The sequence below is a fragment of the Bos taurus genome, chromosome 2 (assembly GCF_002263795.3).
Source record: "Bos taurus isolate L1 Dominette 01449 registration number 42190680 breed Hereford chromosome 2, ARS-UCD2.0, whole genome shotgun sequence".
NCBI lineage: Eukaryota > Metazoa > Chordata > Mammalia > Artiodactyla > Bovidae > Bos > Bos taurus.
In genome coordinates this window covers 33,536,251-33,557,511 of record NC_037329.1, presented here as the reverse complement: position 1 = coordinate 33,557,511, position 21,261 = coordinate 33,536,251, and the positions used below count along the sequence as shown (strand labels likewise).

General features: G+C 36.7%; 1 long non-coding RNA gene across 2 annotated transcripts; it reads left to right on the top strand.

Annotated features, from left to right (window-relative positions):
- Positions 1-142: 142 nt before the first annotated feature.
- On the top strand, positions 143-20,820 carry LOC132342964 (uncharacterized). 2 transcript variants are annotated; one of them, XR_009491565.1, is made up of 5 exons: positions 143-803; positions 2,707-2,746; positions 3,334-3,418; positions 11,174-11,204; positions 19,929-20,820. It is a non-coding gene; the product is annotated as an uncharacterized lncRNA (long non-coding RNA). The 2 variants fall into 2 exon arrangements; XR_009491566.1 differs by lacking the exon at positions 143-803 and adding an exon at positions 810-978.
- The last annotated feature ends 441 nt before the right edge of the window (positions 20,821-21,261 follow it).

The window sequence follows — 21,261 nt, the reverse complement described above, 5'->3', positions numbered from 1 at the left end:
TACAAACTGAAAAAAATAATCAGAATGAAAAAGTAAAAAATGAAAGACATGATTTTTCCAAATAAAAATATAAATATGTATTCAATTATGTTTAGTGGCCTACCGTGTGACAAAAATTAGAGTATAGTTCAATTCTTATTATATTAAATGTGAGAAAACATTCTCTAGAAAAATCATATGAAGTAATATGATTGTATGTGCACTGGGTTTAAGGTGTGGTTTTGAGTTGATTTTTAGCTATTATACATAAATAAGAATATAGAGAAAGACAAAACTTGGGTCAGAATGCCCTGATGAATAATGCATATTAGAAAGCAAAGTGGGCACCAAGGGATGTCCAGATGAAACCTGATTGCCTTTCATGTTAATGTCAAAGTCAATAAAATGTTCAGTTTGCATCTCTAACTGGTCTGTGGTGTTGGAGAAGACTGTTGAGAGTCCCGTGGATGGCAAGGAGATCAAACCAGTTAATCCTAAAGGAAATCAGTCCTGAATATTCATTTGAAAAACTGATGCTGAAGCTGAAGCTCCAATATTTTGGCCACCTGATGCGAAGAACTGACTCACTGGAAAAGTCCCTGATGCTGGGAAAGACTGAAGGCAGGAGGAGAAGACAGCAGAGGATGAGATGGTTGGATGGCACCATCGACTCGATGGACATAAGCCTGAGCAAGCTCCAGGAGTTGGTGATGGACAGGGAAGCCTGGCGTGCTGCAGTCTATGAGGTCATAAAGAGTCAAATACAACAGAGCAACTAAACTGAACTGAACTGAACTGAACTGGCCTAGCTCAGCTCTGACAGCGTAAATAAACTTTTCATTTAACATATATTTATAAACTCAGCCAATATCATCTCTTGGGGAAAGTCTTATTGATTCCATGTAACTATATATTTAAACATGATTTCTTTCAATCTTCAAAGAAAGTTCTATCATTCTGGGCTTCTGGTGAAGAAGCATCTGGCTACATGAGTAGCATGTATGTATGTCTTCGATTATATAATTAATTTTCTCATAACTTTTATCCTCCACATTAAAAAAAGCTGACTTAGAAATCCACCCTTAACAAAGAAACCCTTTATCCTATTCTTGTTTCCTTTCTTTACTGACCCATGTTTTCTTTTAGTAGAACTCTTTGGCTCAGCATCTAAGAAAAAATGACTTTCATTAAAATGATCATTTCTGCCCTTCCCCATAAAATTGCCTTGAAAACTACAAGCAGAAATCAATAGCAAGCACTCTACCCTGAAGGGTTCACAGATTACTGAAGATTCACTTTCCACTTGAAAATAATACTCTTAAACAAAACTGAAATACCATTGATTAAGGAGGAAAGACTTAAATGCCATTGGTTTAGATATAGTTTTAAGATGAAATGTTGAATTCAAAGTTATAAAATACCACTTTTACAAGGGATAAAAGTGAATAGAAATAGACCAACATATAATAAAAAAACAGATTTAGTTCCTTTGAGGCATTTCTAAAATCTGAGAGGCCACTGGGGAAAACAGACAAAACTAGTTGCTAAGCAAGCATTCAACCTGTTTTCCCTAAATCCTGGCTGGTAATCATGATGTTACTAACATCTTTAAATTTAGGGAAAAAGGTGGAAAATGAGCTATGGACTGTGGTTTTATTGCTATGACAAAAATCCAATCAGTGCAATATTAAATATAACGCTAATCTCCCTATATGATACAGTAAATGCCCAGAATTTAAATAATGCATTTCCCTTGATGAATTTATTTAAGTCTTACTGAAGTCTGTGTAAAAACTATTTGGTTACAGAAAAAACAGTATGACTCTGAAAATAAATACTGACTTTATTTAATTAAGGGAAAATTTATGTTCAGTGAAATGCAAATTGAGGTAGTTTGTTGAATGTGGACCAGTACAGGGACTCATATAATCAATACCCCATTGAAAATAGACAATATGTCCACCACTCTCCAAAGTCCCCATGTGCCCTTTCCCAGTCAATTCCTACTCCCCTTGATCCAAAGGCAATCTGTTTTGACTTCCATTACCATAGATTAGTTTGTTTTTCCTAATCTTGAAGTCTATATAAATGAAATTGTGCAGTATTTATTTATTTATAAGAATAAAGCTTTTCCCCAAGTTTTGAGAGCCACTCATTAGCTTTTTATATCAATATTTTATTTATTGCTGACTGGTGCACTGCTGCTGACCATTTGTTGTTGTTCAATCACTCAGTCGTGTCTGACTCTTTGTGACCCCATGGACTGCAGCACACCAGGTCTTGCTGTCCCTCACCATCTCCCAAAGTTTGCCCAAGTTTATGTCCATGCATCAGTGATGCCATCCAGCCATCTCGTCCTCTGATGCCATCTTCTCCTTCACCATTTATTTAGCTATTTTCCTGTTGGTGAATATTCACGTTGTTTCCTGACTTGTTGCTGTTTAGTCACTAAGTCATGTCTGACTGTTCCAAGTCCATGGACTTTAACCTGCCAGATTCCTCTGTCCATGGGTTTTCTCAGGAAAGAATGCTGGAGTAGGTTGTCCTTTCTTTCTCCAGGGGATCTTCCCAACCCAGGGATCAAACCCACGTCTCCTGCATTGCAGGCAGATTCTTTACCACTGAGCCACCAGGGAAGCCCATTTCCTGACTTGGGCTATTACAAATAAAGCTACTGAAAACAATTTATACAAATCATTTTATGGATATGAATTTTCATTTCTCTAGGAGAAAGACTTAGGAGAGGAGTTGCCAGACCACAAAGCAGGTAGATTTTCATTTTCTAGTGAAACCTAAACAATTCTTCAGTATAACTCTATTTTGTAATCCTACTAGCAATGGATGACAGCCTCAGTAGCTCCACATCCTTACCAACATTTGATATTGTCAATATTTTAATTTTACCTATTCTGGTGGGTGTTAAATAGTATCTTCCTTTGGTTTTCATTTACATTTCCATTTTCGGGTGCTTATTGGCCATTTGTGGATCTTTCTTTCGTGAAATATCTATACAAGTCTTTTGACCATCATTTTCATTTATATTTTATTATTGATTTGTAGACACATACATATATTTGTTCTATCTACACACACATATAAGTACTTAGTCAAATAAATGCATTGATGATATTTCCTCCCAGGTTATGTCAATTTTCATGCCTTTAATGAAATTTTTTAAGTACTACATTTAAGTTTTTAATTTTGATGATGTACAATTCATTTTTATTTTTAAGGGTAGGGTCCTTTATACACTTTCTAAGAAATCTTTGCCCAGTGAAAGTTAAAAGACTTTTTGGGTGGTTATTTCTAAAAAATTTATAACTTTAACTTTTATGTTTATGTCTATAATGTTAGTTAGCGTGCGTGCTCAGTCATGCCAACTCCTTGCAATTCCATGGACTGTAACCTACCAGGCTCTTCTGTCCCTGAAATTTTACAGGTAAGAATACTGGAGTGGGTTGGTTTCCTATTCCAGGGGATTTTTCTGACCCAGGGAACAAACCCACCTTCTTGGTGGCTCCTGCATTGGCAGGTGGATTCTTTACCACTGTGCCACAGGGGAAGTATATTGAGGTCTATAAACCACATCAAATTAACTTTGTGCAAAGTACAATGTAAGGATCTACTTCCTCCCATGTATTTTTTCAGTTAATTTAGCTCATTTATTGAAAAGCCTCATCTTTCCCCAATTAAATTATCCTGGTGCCTTTATCAAAAATCAGTTAACTATATATGTGAGGATCTATTTATAAACTATTCTGTTCCATAGATCTCTTTATCTGTATGTATGCCAACAGTTAGAACTGGACATGGAACAGACTGGTTCCAAATAGGAAAGGAGAACATAAAGGCTGTATGTTGTCACCCTGCTTATTTAACTTATATGTAGAGTACATCATGAGAAATGCTGGGTTGGAGGAAGCACAAGCTGTAATCAAGATTGCAGGGAGAAATATTAATAACCTCAGATATGCAGATGACATCACCCTTACGGCAGAAAGCAAAGAGGAACCAAAGAGCTTCTTGATGAAGGTGAAAGAGGAGAGTGAAAAAGCTGGCTTAAAACTCAACATTCAGAATATGAAGCTCATTGCATCCGGTCCCATCACTTCATGGCAAATAGATGGGGAAACAGTGGAAACAGTGGCTGGCTTTATTTTGGGGGGCTCCAAAATCACTGCAGATGGTCACTGCAGCCGTGAAATTAAAAGACGTTTACTCCTTGGAAGGAAAGTTATGACCAACCTAGACAGCATATTGAAAAGCAGAGACGTTACTTTGTCCACAAAGGTCTGTCTGGTCAAGGCTATGGTATTTCCACTAGTCATGTACAGATGTTAGAGTTGGACCATAAAGAAAGCTCAGCACAGAATTGATGCTTTTGAACTGTGGTATTGGAGAAAACTCTTGACAGTCCCTTGAACTTCAAGGAGATCCAACCAGTCCATCCTAAGGGAGATCAGTCCTGGGTGTTCATTAGAAGGACTGATGTTGAAGCTGAAATTCCAATACTTTGGCCACCTGATGCGAAGAGCTGACTCATTGGAAACGACCCTCATGCTGGGAAAAAATGAAGGCAGGAGGAGAAGGGGACAACAGAGGATGAGCTGGTTGGATGGCATCACTGACTCAATGGATATGAATTTGGGTAAACTCCAGGAGTTGGTGATGGACAGGGAAGCCTGGTGTGCTGCAGTCCATGGGGTCACAAAGAGTCCAACACGACTGAGCGACTGAACTAAACTGAACTGACTGATGTAGGCCAATACTCATTTTCATGATTGGTTTAATGTATAGTAATTGTTAAAATCATGTGGTTAGAATTCTCCAACTTTGTTCTTCTTTTCTGAGATCTTTTTGGCTATCTATATCTTTTGCATTTTCATATAAATTTCTGAATCAGCTTGATACTTTATATCAAAAATACGCTATAATTTTGTTAGGATTACGGGGCAATTGTGAAGACTGGACATCTTTACAACATTGAAACTTGCAGTTCATTTACAAGGAACATCTCTCTATTTACTTATTTGCTGTATAACTTCTCTTAATAATATTTATTATTATTTTCCTGTAGATATTTTGCATGTTTTTGTTAAATTTATCAACAATAATTGGACAAACTGACATTACATGATTCTGGCAATTCTGAAAATGATACAACATATAAACATTTTCAACTTGAATCAAGTTATGAGGACTCATCAAACAAATCCAGATTGAGCATTCTATAAAACAATGAGTTTGTACTCTTAAAGAATATCAATGTCATAAAGACAGGAAAGGCTGAGGAACTGATTCAAATTAAGAGATGAAGTGGGAGGTTGGCATGAGCAGATGTAAATTATTATATATAAAATGTATAAATAACAAAGTCCTATGGTACAGTATAGAGAACCATATTCAATATCCTAGGATAAACCACAATGGGAAGGAATATTAAAAATATTAATATATGCATAACTGAATCACTCTGCTGTATAGCAGAAGTTTACACAATAAGTCAACTATAATTCAAAAAATAATTTTCAAAAAAGGAGACTGCAACATATGATAATGGTTTAAATTCTGAACTGTTAAAAACTAATTAGCTAATAACTTGGGTGAGTTACAAGCTGGAATCAAGATTGCCAGGAAAATATCAACAACATCAGATATGCATATGATATACCACTCTAATGGCAAAAAGGAAAGAGGAACTAAAGACCCTCTTGAAGGAGGAGAATAACAGAGCTGGCTTAAAACTCAATATTAAAAAAGAAACTAAGATTATGACATCCAGTCCCATCACTGCATGGCTAATAGAAGGAGAAAAGGTGGAAGCAGTGACAGCTTTCCTCTTCTTGGGCTCTAAAATCACTGTGGATGGTGACTGCAGCCATGAAGTTAGAAGATGATTGCTTCTTGGCAGGAAAGCTATGACAAACCTAGACAGTGAGTTAAAAAGCAAAGATATCACTTTGCTGGCAAAGGTTTGTATAGCAAGGCTATGGTCTTTCCAGTAGACATGTATAGTTGTGATAGTTGGGCCATAAAGATGGCTGAGCACTGAAGAATTGATGCTTTCAAACTGTGGTGTTGAGAAGACTCTTGAGAGTCCCTTGGACAGCAGGGAGATCAAACCAGTCAATCTTAAAGGAAATCAATCCTGAATACTCACTGGAAGGACTGATGCTGAAGCTGAAGCTCCAATACTTTGGCCATCTGATGCAAAGAACTGACTCATTGGAAAAGACCCTGATTCTGGGAAAGATTGAAGGCAGAAGAAGAGAGCAACAGCGGATGAGATGGTTGGATGGCATCACCGATTCAATGGACATGAACTCAGGCAAACTCTGGGAGATGGTAAAGGACAGGGAAGCCTGGCATGGTGCAGTCCATGAGGCTGTGAAGAGCTGGACACGACTTGGTGACTGAACAACAACAATTAGCTAAAAGACAATATTGGGACACCTGACAAAATTTGATCATAGGGTGTGTTAGATAATGGTACTGCATCAACATAAAGTTCCCTGAATTTGATAAGTAAGCTGTAGCTACCTAAATGTGTTTCCTTTTTATTAATTTATAAAGCATTGAAGTACTCAAGGATGAAGGGTCATGATCTCTGCAGAATTTTCAAATGGCTTAGCAAAATAAGTAAAGAGACATAAGACAGCAATGTGTATATATGTTATACGGAAAATACAAAGATAAAGCAAAGGCGGCAACTTGTAAAACAGGTTCATCTATATCAAGGTAGTGTGAGAGTTCATTGTAATATTTGGCAACTCTTCTGTATGTCTGAATATTTTTCAAAATAAAACTTTTAATTAAAGTGATAATAGTAAAGTATCACTTTAAAGTGATAATCTTTTCTGTAAATTTTCAAGAATAATGCAAATTTGGTTGTACTTGAAAGAAACCAGTAAATTTTGCCCTTTTCAACTGTCAAAGATTTCTACCTTGTCTAGTTCACTTTTCTTTGTTTGGAGATAGGACAATATTTTTCTAGAATAGGAGCTGAGGAAGAATGCAGGGTAAGGGACTAGAAGAAATCACTCCTTAACTAAGGATGCTCTTTTCTATAACTTTTCATTAAGGATAAATTGTCAATAATGTTGACCGAAGATCTGTGTATTTCTTCTCTCTTAGTTGATTAAAAAGGGGATGGACACATCTTCATTGAAAAATATGTGACTACCCACAATAATGCAACTTCTATTTCCACATATCATATAAGTTCTTCAATATATTTATTCAGGTATTTCTTTATTCTGTGAAATTTTATTTAGCAATTATAAAGTGAATGGGACACCATAAGTCAAAAGGAAAAGAAACAGATAAATGTGAAGGGTATAATTTCTCATGCCTTAATATTTTCCCCACATCCTCCTGGTAATGTTTTATCATGGGCAATGATCTTGAAAACCAGGGGTAATTTAAAACGAATAATTAGTTGGATCTGGAAGGGAAAAAGGATTTTTGTGATTACTGTTATTCATAGGCTTTTGTCCCCTTTTTGAATTGTACCACTGCAAAAGCTAAATTTACTTACAAACTCAATTTTCACAGACAAAGATGATTTCCTTTATGTTTGTGCTGGATCTGGGAAAATACAAACAATATGAGAATACCAGCTGTACCACTTTCATCTAACTTTCTTCTGGAAAAATAATTCTTATTCCTTAATTTTGATTTTCTGATTCTTGCACTTTCTCTTCAAATTTGGAGATCAATTTTCATTTAAATTCATGAGAACTGATAAGTTCACTTCTGAACTTACAGTCAAAATCTGAATAAATTAACTAACTGCTTTTTAAATTGTTTTCATTAGAATGTTGATAACTTTATGCTTAATGCTATCTGTCCCAACTGTTCTGGAGTTGTCCTTCCTTCTTAATCTTTTAGACAATTAATTTTACACACAAAGCAAGGCTAACTGCATCACAGGATTACAAACAGATAAATACATATGACTAAAGCCTAACAGAGAAGATAGCAAAGAGATGGCTGTGCACTCACCCTGTGCACACCCAAGGTTTAAAAAACAGATTCAGAGATAAGTATCCTTTATAAGATCTTTGAAAGTCAAAGATATCCTTTAAAGAACTGGTGGCATTCAACAAGGAACTCAGTCTCTTTGCCTTTTGTCCATTCTGCTCCCATGACTCACCATGGTCCACAAAGTGGTTAAGGTTAATTCCTTTGCTGAGAGCCTTTAACATGGTATTTATAGAAAGATTCATTTGTAGTCTTGTTTCAAAGAGGTCAGCAGGTGCAATATATTCTTTAGAGGAATTCTGACTCATTTCTCCAGATTGCAAGATATTGCCTTTGTCTACACAGTAAGCATTTTAGGCATCACAAGAATGAGTGGCTACATTTTTAAGCTCGTCATTCTCAGGAATCTAAAAACTGTTCATGAAAAATATGTATTATAGAATGGATTACTCTTTGAAAACCCTGATACACAGTGACAGATATAGGTTGTATTCAGAGTACTCATTCATTTAATTTGTCTGGACAGTCCTGGATTTCTCCTGTGCTCCTGTTATAATTATTAATAACTTGCCCTTTCACATTAAAAATAATCCTGCTTTGGATTATAAATGATACAGTCACCTTAGCTACAGTGTCAATATTTGGGTATTTATAGTTACATATTTTCTCCAAATCAGTAGGTTTCAATTAATTCCACATATTTGTCTTAAATAAGATTTATCTTGATTTCCACTAAATCTAGGAAGGAGGAAAGGTGAACTGAGCTTACACTTCACTGTGACTTGAGGAACTATTGCTTTCAAAATGCACTGGTTTCTGGAATACTATTCTGGAACTGGTGCAGTGTAGCTGAAAGATAGCTGTGCAGAGAAAAATTGTAAAAAATTACCCAGACTGCTGACATTTTCAGGGCAACTATACCTAAAACAAAACGAGCTTCAGCATTTCAAAATAGGTATAAAAATAAATTATACAGAATGTGATTGAGGCCATAATCTCCAGAATAAAGTCCCGGGAATTTCACATTTTAAATTTTCAAGAAATACTGTTGATATCTTCTTTTACCTACTGACATCAAAATTTCATTCACATTTTTTACTCAGTCACACATGTGGCTCCAAATTTCCTTTTGAGCACAACACTCAGTAAGCATCTCAACTTTACAAGTATTTTTAACCCAATCTCTTTTTCACTTTTTTTTCAAATGTTTATGTAATTTTATTTGTTAACACTTACATTACACTTACTGGGTACCAGGAACTTCTGTAAGTGCTGTTACAAATACAGACAAATTTAGTCCTCATAAATCCCTGCAGGATAGGTCCTATTATTATCATGGTTCCCATTTCACTGATGATGAAGCTGAGGACAGGGCAACTAAGTAACTTGCAGATCACACGATGTATATTTCAGGATTTAGACCTGGTCACCTGACTACGGAGTCCATGATCTTAGCCACTATGCTAGGCTTCTTTTTTTTCTGTGTTTTTGTTTTGCCATTTTAACCATTTTTAAGTGTACAGTAATGTTCATTATGTGCACCCTGTTGTACAACAATCTTTGGAACTTTTTTTATCTCGAACAACAGAAAGTTGATATCTCAAACTTCACTTTGCCTCCTCCTACTGTACTCTGGCAATCAACATTCTACTTTCTATCGTTAACAGTGTAACTATAGTCGACACCACATAGCTGAATTATTTCACTAAGCATACTGTCCTTAAGGTTCATCCATGTTGTAGCATGTGTCAGAATTTCATTCTTTTTCTCAGGCTGAACAGTATTCGCTTGTAGGTATGCATCACACCTTTTCATTCATCTCTTGATGGACACTAAGGTTGAGTCTACCTGTTGGCTACTGTGAATACCATTACAATGAACATGTAGGTGTGAAAACATCTGTTCAAGATGCCGGTGTTTCTCTTGAAGGAATATCTGAGTGGTATGCTCCTTCTTTATCATCCCTTTCAAACAGGCAAAAGACAACTTGCACGTTATTGAAGAAGTAACAGACCGATCAAATGGTTAAGAGAGTTTGCCTCAGGTTTAATTCATTTATATATTTATTTAGAGAAATTATTTGTTAAGCAACTACTTCAGGCATGGGGCAAACAAAGGTGAATTTAAAGTATTTCTGAAACACCAGAAATACGTGTTTACTTAATTGCATTTGAGAGAAAACTAGGAGCCTCAAAATTTAAAACATTTAAGTGTCTAAAATCCAGAAACAATTTACATTTTTCTATTAAGATGGAACTTAACTCTAATGTCAAATCTGTGTGCATTGTGTGCACTGTGCGTTTTAGAGACCTTCCATGGGCAGAAGGGGGCCCGAGGTGGTGCAGTAGAGCTCTGAGGGCAGAGGCTCTGAGAGAAGACAAGCTACACTTAAATCACAGCTTTGTTATATTTCACCTGGGTAGCCTTGGGAAAACTTACTGACTTCACCTTTTCAATCTATAAAATGGGAATAATCAAATACCTACTTCATAAGATGTCCTGAGGATTGGGGTGAAAAATGAGATTCCACAAGATTAGTGGCACATTGTAAGTACCCAATAAATGAAAGTTTTTAATATCAATTAAAGTGCTCATACCACAGTCTCCTACTTAATTCATCCCAGTTACAGAATAACATGTACGCTGCTATAGATAATTTGGGAAGCCTAGTCTTTGAACTCATTAGCAAGATACCAGGGTACACAAATACAAATAAACTAAAATCAACAAAAAGAAAAAATTTCAAGATCTGATTTTTATTTGAGTTATGATTAAAATGGGTGTGTGGATAGAAGAGGGTGGTTATTCTAATTCTGGAACAATGGAGTTGGTAGCAAGAAGGCCCCCTGCCTGGTTATAAGTTCATTACTTTAGAATAAGTTTTCTGGGTTTTTTTAGTGCATGTTTGTTGAACTCTTTAACAGAGTTAGTATGATTACTTCAGTTCAATTCAGTTCAGTTCAGTCGCTCAGTCGTGCCCGACTCTTTGCAACCCCATGAATTGCAGCACGCCAGGCCTCCCTGTCCATCACCAACTCCCAGAGTTCACTCAAACCCATGTCCATTGAGGCGGTGATGCCATCCAGCCATCTCATTCTCTGTCGTCCCCTTCTCCTCCTGCCCCCAATCCCTCCCAGCCCCCAGACCCTGATGATTACTTCTGCTAGAATGAAAAGATAATACCTGGAATTTCTTGTTTGTTTTTTCTCAGGATTCCAACATGCAGCTAAAATAATTAAAAGGTCAGTTTCATCTTCATTTTTTATATTTTAATATTTTAATTCTATAACCTCAGATATTGTAGCTAAAATCTCTAAGCACTCTCTTCTGAAAAAAATTTAAAATGTTACTTGTTATGTTTCAAACGTCATATATGAAGTATTTATGAAGCTTCTCTTGCCTATTTGTTTACAGTTGAGGTTAATTTTCATTTCTGTAACTGAGCTGTAGTTGAAACATTTAGTTTTATTTTGTAGTAGTGAAGAAAACTCAAGAGTAGTGTAAAATTCTTGGTAAAGATTTAGAAAACATATTCACCATTCCTCACATTTTCAAAAAAAATTCAGATTAACAACAAAAAGTACTAACTAACAGAATTCTTTTAAGTGAGTTATGCTCCAGAGGGAAGTTCATCATTTAAGTTATTGGCATCCTCAAAGGAGCCAATATTTAAAACAAATGCTGTGTAACTCGCACTGTACTCACATTGTTCTGACCTTATTTAAAATAATGAACATTGAGGGGTATGAAATTTTAGTAGGACGCCTTCTGCTCAACTCTTGAAACATGAACTGTGCAAAGAAACAAGTCCTGCAATTTTAGAGTGAGAACTAAATAGACGCCAATGAATAAGACAGTTGAAACTATGCATCATTAGTGGAATTTTTGTGTAGTCCTTCCTTCATTCAGGGAGCAAATTCTGAGAATAGCAATTTGGGAATCCATAAATCCTACTGAGTCTTGGTTAAGTGACATTCATTATAAAGAACACCTGGAGGGAAAACCTGAGAATTGAGTCACAGCTAGAAAGATCAGATTACCTGAGCTCTGCATGTCCTGATTAAGTAAGCCTAGGAAGAGAATGATCTTTCTCTGCAGTCATTTCGATAGTATTATATTGGGATAAAGTTAGCAGTCTATTTAATGCTGCTTGAGTTTCTGTTGCTTGTATATTTCCTCACATATTTTTGTGTAATTTTGAGTAATTGATATCATTTATAATTATAAGTACAATTTGGTTGAATGGCATCATTGACTCAATGGACATGAGTTTGAGCAAACTCTGGGAAATAGTGAAGGACAGGAAAGCCTGGCTTGTTGTAACCCATAGGGTCGCAAAGAGTTGGACACGACTGAGTGACTGAACAACAACATTTCTCTTACATGGAATCCTTGCTGGAAGTTTATTTATTATGAATTTATTACTTGTCATGCCTATCACTTGAATCTAAACAAAGCTATAAAATTTGAGATATATTTATATATATGACTATATATTCATATGCAAACTACTGAATAAAAACTTTTCACTAATCAAGATTTTCATCAGAGTTTACACAGACAATAAGCAATACTGAAAATAACTTAAAATCAAACCCGTAAACAGAAAGGGAAAGAAAAAAAAAACTTCAAGGAATGCTGCTAAACACTCAATAATTGGTATGAGTTTCTGAATCTGAGGCTTGGAAAACTGCCAGAAAATCACTGAAATGAGAATGTGAATGTGAAAAGGAGTTTTTGGAAGCGAGAGCCTGGTGTAGGAAGGGGCATCTACACTGGACAGTCCTACAGCTCCTTCAGTTCAGTTCAGGGCGCTCAATCATGCCCAACTCTTTGCAACCCCATGGACTGCAGCAGAGCAGGCCAGGCTTCCCTGTCCATCACCAACTCTGGAGCTTGCTCAAGAGCTTGCTCAAACTCATGTCCATAGAGTCAGTGATGTCACCCAACCATTTCATCCTCTGTTGTTCCCTTCTCCTCCCTCCTTCAATCTTTCCCAGCATCAGGGTCTTTTCAAATGAGTCAGTTCTTCGCATTAGGTGGCCAAAGTATTGGCATTTCAGCTTCAGCATCAGTCCTTCCAATGAATATTCAGAACTGGTCTCCTTTAGGATGGACTGATTGGATCTCCTTACTGTCCAAGGGACTCTCAAGAGTCTTCTCCAACACCACAGTTCAAAAGCATCAATTCTTTGGCACTCAGCATTCTTTATAGTCCAACTCTCACATCCAGACATGACTATTGGAAAAACCACAGCTTTGACTAGACAGACCTTTGTTGGCAAAGTTAAGTCTCTTCTTTTTAATATGCTATCTACATTGGTCATAGCTTTTCTTCCAAGGAGCAAGCGCCTCTCAATTTCAAGGCTGCAGTCACCATCTACAGTGATTTCGGAGGCCCCCAAAATAAAGTCTCTCACTGTTTCCATTGTTTCCCCATCTATTTGCCATGAAGTGATGGAACCAGATGCCATGATCTTAGTTTTCTGAATGTTGAGTTTTAAGCCAACTTTTTAACTCTCTCTTTCACTGTCATCAAGAGGCTCTTTAGCTCTTCTTTGCTTTCTGCTATAAGTGTGGTGTCATATCTGCATATCTTAGGTTATTGATATTTTTCCTGGAAATCTTGATTTCAGCTCCTGCTTCATCCAGGCCATATAGCTCCATAGGCTCAGCAATATTGAGCACTGTTATCTCTAAATATTTTCTATACATTATCTGACAGAAATTTTGGAGTAAATTCAGTGATCAGACAGTAACATACTATTTAATGAGCCAACAAAAATTAAAATGAATACCAAGTTTTATTATACACAGGAAATATGTACTTAAGTGGAATATAATCTGACAAGAGGAACCAAAGTTTTGGAAAATTCCATGAACAGAGAAGCCTAGTGGGCTATACAGTCCATGGGGTCACAAAGAGTCTGACATGACTGAAGTGACGGAGCATGCATGCACACATGCACCAAAGCTTTTTAAGGTACAAAGTTACCATTTTGCTCAGCAATTATATTTCTAGATGTACACAGTAAGGAAAAATTAGTATGTTTTTATAATTGTAAAGACTTAGAAGTGTTAGTGATCAATAATAAGATATTGTTGGTCATATGTTACTTCCTTCAATGTAACACTTTGTGAATATTGAAATAATTTATAGACTTGCCATGTAATACATATTATACAATCATTAAAACACATACCTGTTCAGGATAAATTTTTCAGTGAGGGAAACAGGATAGAATTTGGTATAGTTAATGCTATTCTGATCATGTAAAAAATGGGTGTGCACATATGTAAGTGTATGTGTGCGTGTGCATTATTTGTATAGAAAAATTATGGACCATATGCATGCCATCATTTCAACAATGGCTATCTCTGAGGTTCAAGATTATGTCTTTTATTCTATTTGTTCTCTTATGTTCTTTTTTTTTGACAGTGGAATTAATCCACTTTGAGAGAGAGTTAGAGACATGAAATCCTTGCTGACTGAAATCCTGTGTCAGGATATGACTGATGAAGTGTCTGCTGATACCATACAGACCTTACAATCTCAATCCATGACTCAGAATTGGGACAAAAGAATTAAATGTGTTTGGAGACACATGTAAGTACAAGGCTGTTTTCAGTGTGTGAAGAAAGATAGCAGAAAAAGACATCAGAATAACTGCAAGATTGCTGAGAGAAGTATCAATAACCTCAGATATGCAGATGCCATGACCCTTATGGCAGAAAGCGAAGAACTAAAGAGCCTCTTGATGAAAGTGAAAGAGGAGAGTGAAAAAGTTGGCTTAAAACTCAACATTCAGAAAACTAAGATGGCATCTGGTTCCATCACTTCATGGCAAATAGATGGGGAAACAATGGAAACACTGAGAGACTTTATTTTGGGGGGCTCCAAAATCACTGCAGATGGTGACTGCAGCCATGACATTAAGATGCTTGCTCCTTAGAAGAAAAGCTATGACCAAACTAGACAACTTATTAAAAACCAGAGACATTATTTTGTTAACAAAGGTCCATCTAGTCAAAGCTACGGTTTTTTCAGTAGTCATGTATGGATGTGAGAGTTAATTATAAAGAAAGCTGAGCGCTGAAGAATTGATGCTTTTGAACTGTGGTGCCGGAGAAGACTCTTGAGTGTTCCTTGGACTGTAAGCAGATATTATTCAGTACTGATTTGAAGGACTGATGTTGAAACTGAAACTCCAATACTTTGGCCACCTGATGCGAAGAACCAACTCCTTGGAAAAAAACTCTTGCTGGGAAAGACTGAAGGCGGGAGGAGAAGGGGACAACAGAGGAAGAGATGATTGGATGGCATCACGGACTCAATGGATATGAGTTTGAGTAGGCTTCGGGAGTTGGTGATGGACAGGGAAGCCTGGTGTGCTGCAGTCCATGTGGTTGCAGAGTTGGACGTGACTGAGTGACTGAACTGAGCCGAACTGAAGCTTTTATAAATATTTTATCATGTATATTCAACTAACAAGATGCATAGAGAGCTAGGATGGCTTACAAACCTGCATTTATTATTATAAGCATATGTAGACATATTCTCCCTTTTACTGACCTGTGTTTGCCCCCACCAGAATCAACTGACTGTGCAGGCATTAAGGATTTATCTGGACTGTCCTGACCACCTCTCTCCTTCTAGGTGAACCAAAGAAGCCTGAGTAGTTGTCTTATCTTTTAGAAAAAGCTACAGGTTATTAAGTATTAAAAGAAATTGTATCATAAAATATAAGCTATATGGCAGCAAATTAAGCCACTCAACTAATAAACAACATATGTTGGTAATTTTTACATTTCTCATATCTAGATAAAGGTTGTTGAATGAGAGAGACTTCTCTAGAATGTGCTATCTGACATTTTCATCAGCAAACAAGTATTTTTTTTGGTTCTTTAAATTTATTTTTTTGCTCTCCTTCCATTTCTTTCCCTTTTTAAAATAAGTGCATTGATAAGTGCTTTCAGACAGTTTGACTCTGAGTGGAAGAGACAGACATAGAAATAAATTATTACAAGGTAATTTCATAGGTGTTCTTGTAGAGACAATGGGAAAAAAATGTTAAGACAAGTTGGCTGAGAAATTCAGAGATCATATAAAGGAGAGGATGGCAGCCTTTGGGAGGAACTGGGAGGCATAAGACAGTAGGGTGTGTAGCAGAACTGAGTCTGACGTTTGGCCCAAGATGAAAAAAACTGGAGATGTTTTAAATAAAACAAGGATTCTTCATGCCAGTAAATTTATGATTCCCCTGTTAAATATTTTGGTAAATTTCATTAAATCGCATAGTTTTGCCAAGAATAAAACCTTCCTTGTACGAAGGAGAGAGGATAAGAACATAATAGGGCTTCTGCTCCTGAATCACACTACCACACACATTTCTTTCTGGACCTTCTGGATAAATACTGGACACATAGTAGCTGAGGGGTGTCCTTCAGTACAAATGTCCCCAAACCTAAGTTGACAGTCCAAAACAGAGACACTTTTAAGAGCAAAAAAAGAGCACCATTAATAACAATGCAAAGATTATAAGCACACAATAACTATCCTCACCCTACCGAAATCGAATTATATGCCAGATAAAGATTCATGCTGAATGATGGTCCTATTTAAAATACAAATTGCCCAGGATGAAGTTTGCTTCATTCATTCACCCTTTGGTGAAAATTAATCAGATACACACCTCATACCACCAGTAAGAATCTATAATTAATAACTAGAATTAGGACACGTAGGATGTGGTAAAGTTTAAAAGTATAAAATATTTGAAGGCAGCAAAGTTTGCAAGCATAGAAAATTCTAGATTTTAAATCTCAACTCCACTTTGCCCAGTGATCATCAGTTCTCTACTCTGAACTTTATTTTAATCTGTAAAATGGGATATCTACTCCCAGAGCTGTCATGAAAATTAGATAAAGTAATTTATATAGTCAGTCAAAGAAATGGAACTTGATTAATCCTTTGGGAGAAGATCTATATTGGGTGAAGGACGATAGTTCATATACTACAACCAGGAAAATTAAAACCCAGAGTGCACAACTCTGTGTATAAAAGACTAAAATAAATGTACAGCTAAACATCAACTGATTAACATGATTAAAGAAAATGGGTGGTGTCCATAGAAATTTTTAGCAAAAGCAGAAGAAATTTTAAGTAATTTAGCTAAGAGAAATAAGTCGGAACCTGATTAAAATTATTCACACAACATACAATGTTGTTTGGCTCTACTATTGATTTTATTGAATTAATGGGATCTTAATTATACCCTAAGGATATATTCAAAACACTTAGGCTCTGATTTCAATATGAGATCTTTTCTAACACAAATAGTGTTCCTTTTTTTTTTTTTTTTTTTTTAACATATAAGCACCTTGTTTAGTTTTTTCCTAGATTTCATTCTTTATTTCATCCTTGAGAAATTGATTATGAAACCACCATCAATTTTATACTTTAATTTTTTTCATCATGCCCACCAGCTTGAGTCATTAATACAGATTTCATGGATTAGAAATACAAATGGTATTTTGAACACAGAGGTTAGTATGAGAAGAGATTTTTAATGACAGAAGGTCATTTTAAGTTGTCTTGAACCCATGCAGTTATTACGTGTTTCTCAAAAGCAATATTTCAAACAACAAATAAGAATTAATGTCCTATCAAAACAATGAATGACAATAGAAATGCTCCTAATGATTCTCAGGAAGGAAGAAAAAAAGGAGACAATAAAACCAGCAATGGTGAGATTCCACCTGCTGTTTTCTGACTCTTCATCCTGGAGGAAAAAATCAGGTAAACAAAAGCAGGGTGGCCTGGGCAGCCTTGCCAGGCTCACCAGTGTGGTTCAGTTTGAAATTATTTTACAAACTGAGTGCAACTAAGTGCCAAAATGCACCCCAATCCTCTCTCAGTTCTTCCAAATTCTTGCTCACCAAGCGCCAGTCCAGGCTATTTTACCCTTTTTAGAAGTAAAAAGTAGGACTTCCTTGGCGATGCAGTGGACAGGAATCCGCCTGACAATGCAAGGGACATGGGTCTGATCCCCAGTTGGGTAAGGTCCCACATGTCATGGAGAAACTAAGCCCATGTGCCACAACTACTGAGCTTGTGCTCTGGAGCCCACAAGTCACAACTACTGAGCCCACGTGCCACAAGTACTGAAGCCCAGATACCCTAAAACCAGCAAATCATAACTACTGAGCCCGTGTGCTGCAACCACTGAAGCCCGTGCACCTGGAGTCTATGCTCTGTAACAAGAGAAGCCAATGCAATGAGAAGCCCACACACCACAAGAAGAGAGAAGCCCTCACTCCTTGCACCTAGAGAAAGCCCTCATGTAGCAACGGAGATCCACCATAGACAGAAGTAAATCAATAAAGAGAAGTAAAAAGCAGTGTGAGACACTCCACCCAACAGTGGAAACCACACACAGGAGAGCTTGTACACACACGTGTCCATTTAACAGACTAAAGGGCACAGGGGCTGCCTCTGTCCTAATTTAAACTGTTCACAGAAAGACTGCTTTGGTTTTTTCCAATTAGATATTTTACATAAATTATAGAAGCAAGAGGACGATACGAAATAGTCACGGCAATAGAAGGCTGGTACTCGGTTTTCTTGTAACCCATCTGTGACAAGTGGCAATTTGACCTTCCTAATTGTTCAGTAATAGGACAAATTTCTTCACTATGGTGATTAATGTCTTACTGCTGCCTGATTCTATTGCTTCTTGGTGGTTCTATAATTTTGCTAAATGTAGACAGCAGAGTCGGAGAAGGCGATGTCACCCCACTCCAGTACTCTTGCCTGGAAAATTCCACGGACAGAGGAGCCTGGTGGGTTGCAGTCCATGGGGTTGCTGAGTTAGACATGACTGAGCGACTTCACTTTCACTTTTCACTTTCATGCATTGGAGAAGGAAATGGCAAGCCACTCCAGTGTTCTTGCCTGGAGAATCCCAGGGACGGGGGAGCCTGGTGGGTTACCATCTATAGGGTCGCACAGAGTAAAGAGAGAATGTGTTCATTTGACAGTAACAATTAATAATTATTATTTATATTTTAATAAGCTAACTTTAGATTTAACACTCATTGACTGACCCTGAAATTGAGCTTCACTGTCAATTAAGAATTCTCAAGGAAACAGTGAGGAATGAGATGTTCTACTAGGTTTAAAATGCCAGTACTATCTAACTTGTAAGTTCCCACGGGAACTATGTGAAACACAGCAATGAATTCAAGTTAGAGGAGAACTTTGGCTGCTATACAGATATAATTGGAGACACTAGTAAGCATCATTTTGATTTACTGGTGAGTGAGTGACATGGGTAACTATTGATTATTACTACTAATTATTGAGAATTCCTGATCAATAGCTTATCATTTTTACTAAATATTTTTCTAGCTATCAGCATAGCTATAGACTATGAAGGTTATTTAATAGCTTATTAAGCAAAGAAACAGGTCCATTAATATAACAATGTTGAAAATTGTTCTTAACACTTTAGAAGTATTCTTAAGAAGATAAGAAAAATCAAAACATCACACTTTCCCTTTAATTACACTTTTCACAACCTCTCCTGATGTTGATCTGTTTCTTGTTTCCCCAATTCTATGGTTCCATTTCTAATCCTCTCTTCATTCTTTGTGTGAATGCTAATTGAACACATAGTTCATACCAGACAGTTTTCCATACATTCTGAACTTAGAAATTAATAAGATTTGGCATTTTCTTTGAATGAGCTCAAAATTAACAACGACATATAATGACACGTAGCACATTCTGGGTGCTACACTGGAGTTGAGAACCAAGGGTGGGAGAGTTGCAGCGATTCAGGAATAAACAGAAGGAGGCATCAGAAGACTTGTTTTAATCTGACTTTGGAAAGATGATAATGGTTTCTTTAGGGTGAGAAGCTGAGGGAAAGATAATCTAATCATTGGGACTTTGTTTATTACAGATAAAGGAAGACTTCTGAAGGGTGAACAAGGCTATGGTGACATAAAAGGGCATGGCTTCTTTGAGAAACTCTTGAGCAGTGAAGTATTATGGGAACATAAGATTTATAAGAAAAACAAAGTTGCCAAGATTCAATTAATTGATACTTATCAAGCAGAGTTTATGGGCAAGAAACCATACTAGGAATAATGCCATGTACTTTGTTCTATATAAAACAATCAATCAGCCTAACAAAGTAGATGTTATTTCCAAATATACAACAGAAAAGGATATTGAGGCACCAAGAAGGTAATCTTGATTGAGTTCACCTAGTAACTGTCAGAACTGGGAATCCACCTAGTTCTCTAAACACACTCTACTTAAAAACCCAAGTGAATTCAACTCTGAAGGCAACAAGTATTAAAGAGTCCAGAACTTTATTTGTGAAAGTTTAAAGGAGTTAAGATAGATTTTTAAGCCAAATTATGACCTGAGTACGTTGAGCTGAAAATATGAAAAAGTTTTTAAAGGCTTGGGCATCATCACTTAAGTGTGACTTGCTAAGTTCATCTCTGTGGGGTGTAGGGTTCTCCTAAGGATAATAAGAGCATGTATCTTACAGGATTGTTGTATTCATTATTATGTGAAATTCATTTACAGGGATGCCTGACTCTGATAATTATCACTGTTTATTTCAGAAATAGCTCTCTGCTGGTATAGTGGAGAATGAATTGCAAAGGGAGGGAAGCGTCTGTTCTCCTCTAGAAGAAGGATGAAGAGGGCTTCAACAGGGCACTTGGCAGTGATGGGAATGTAGGGTTGTCATTAGGAAATGTTTCAAATGTAAATAGTGAAAGGAATTAGTGAACAATTGGTTTAGGGAGAAGAGAGAGAGGAAACAGCAGAAAATGACCCTGAGGTTTCTAGATTAGATGGCCAAATGAATGTTGATGTCTTAACATCTCATACTCCAAACCGCTACTTCCCTGTGAATCAATTATTCTAGGACTCTCTCTGCCACTGACTGCCAGTAATTGATTTAGTGACTATTTATAGCCAAAAAATAAAAATGAAAACAACATTGGAAGCCAATAGAAGCCAGAGAAATTAGTTCCTTCCACTAAATCTAGCATATGCCTACAGCCCTAAGCTGACCCTGTTCTCAAGCCCCTTGAGTGAGAAAGTAACTGAGCAGTTATTTCTCAGGCTGGCAGATAATTCAGCTTCTTTTCAGCACCAAACCTGCTTAGAGGTAAACATCGCACACCCAAATTTTTAGGATATTTTGTTTTCACTTGGAAAATGAAGTAAAGTTTTCAAACTATGAGGAGGAGTATTGAGAAATCTTATTTTAT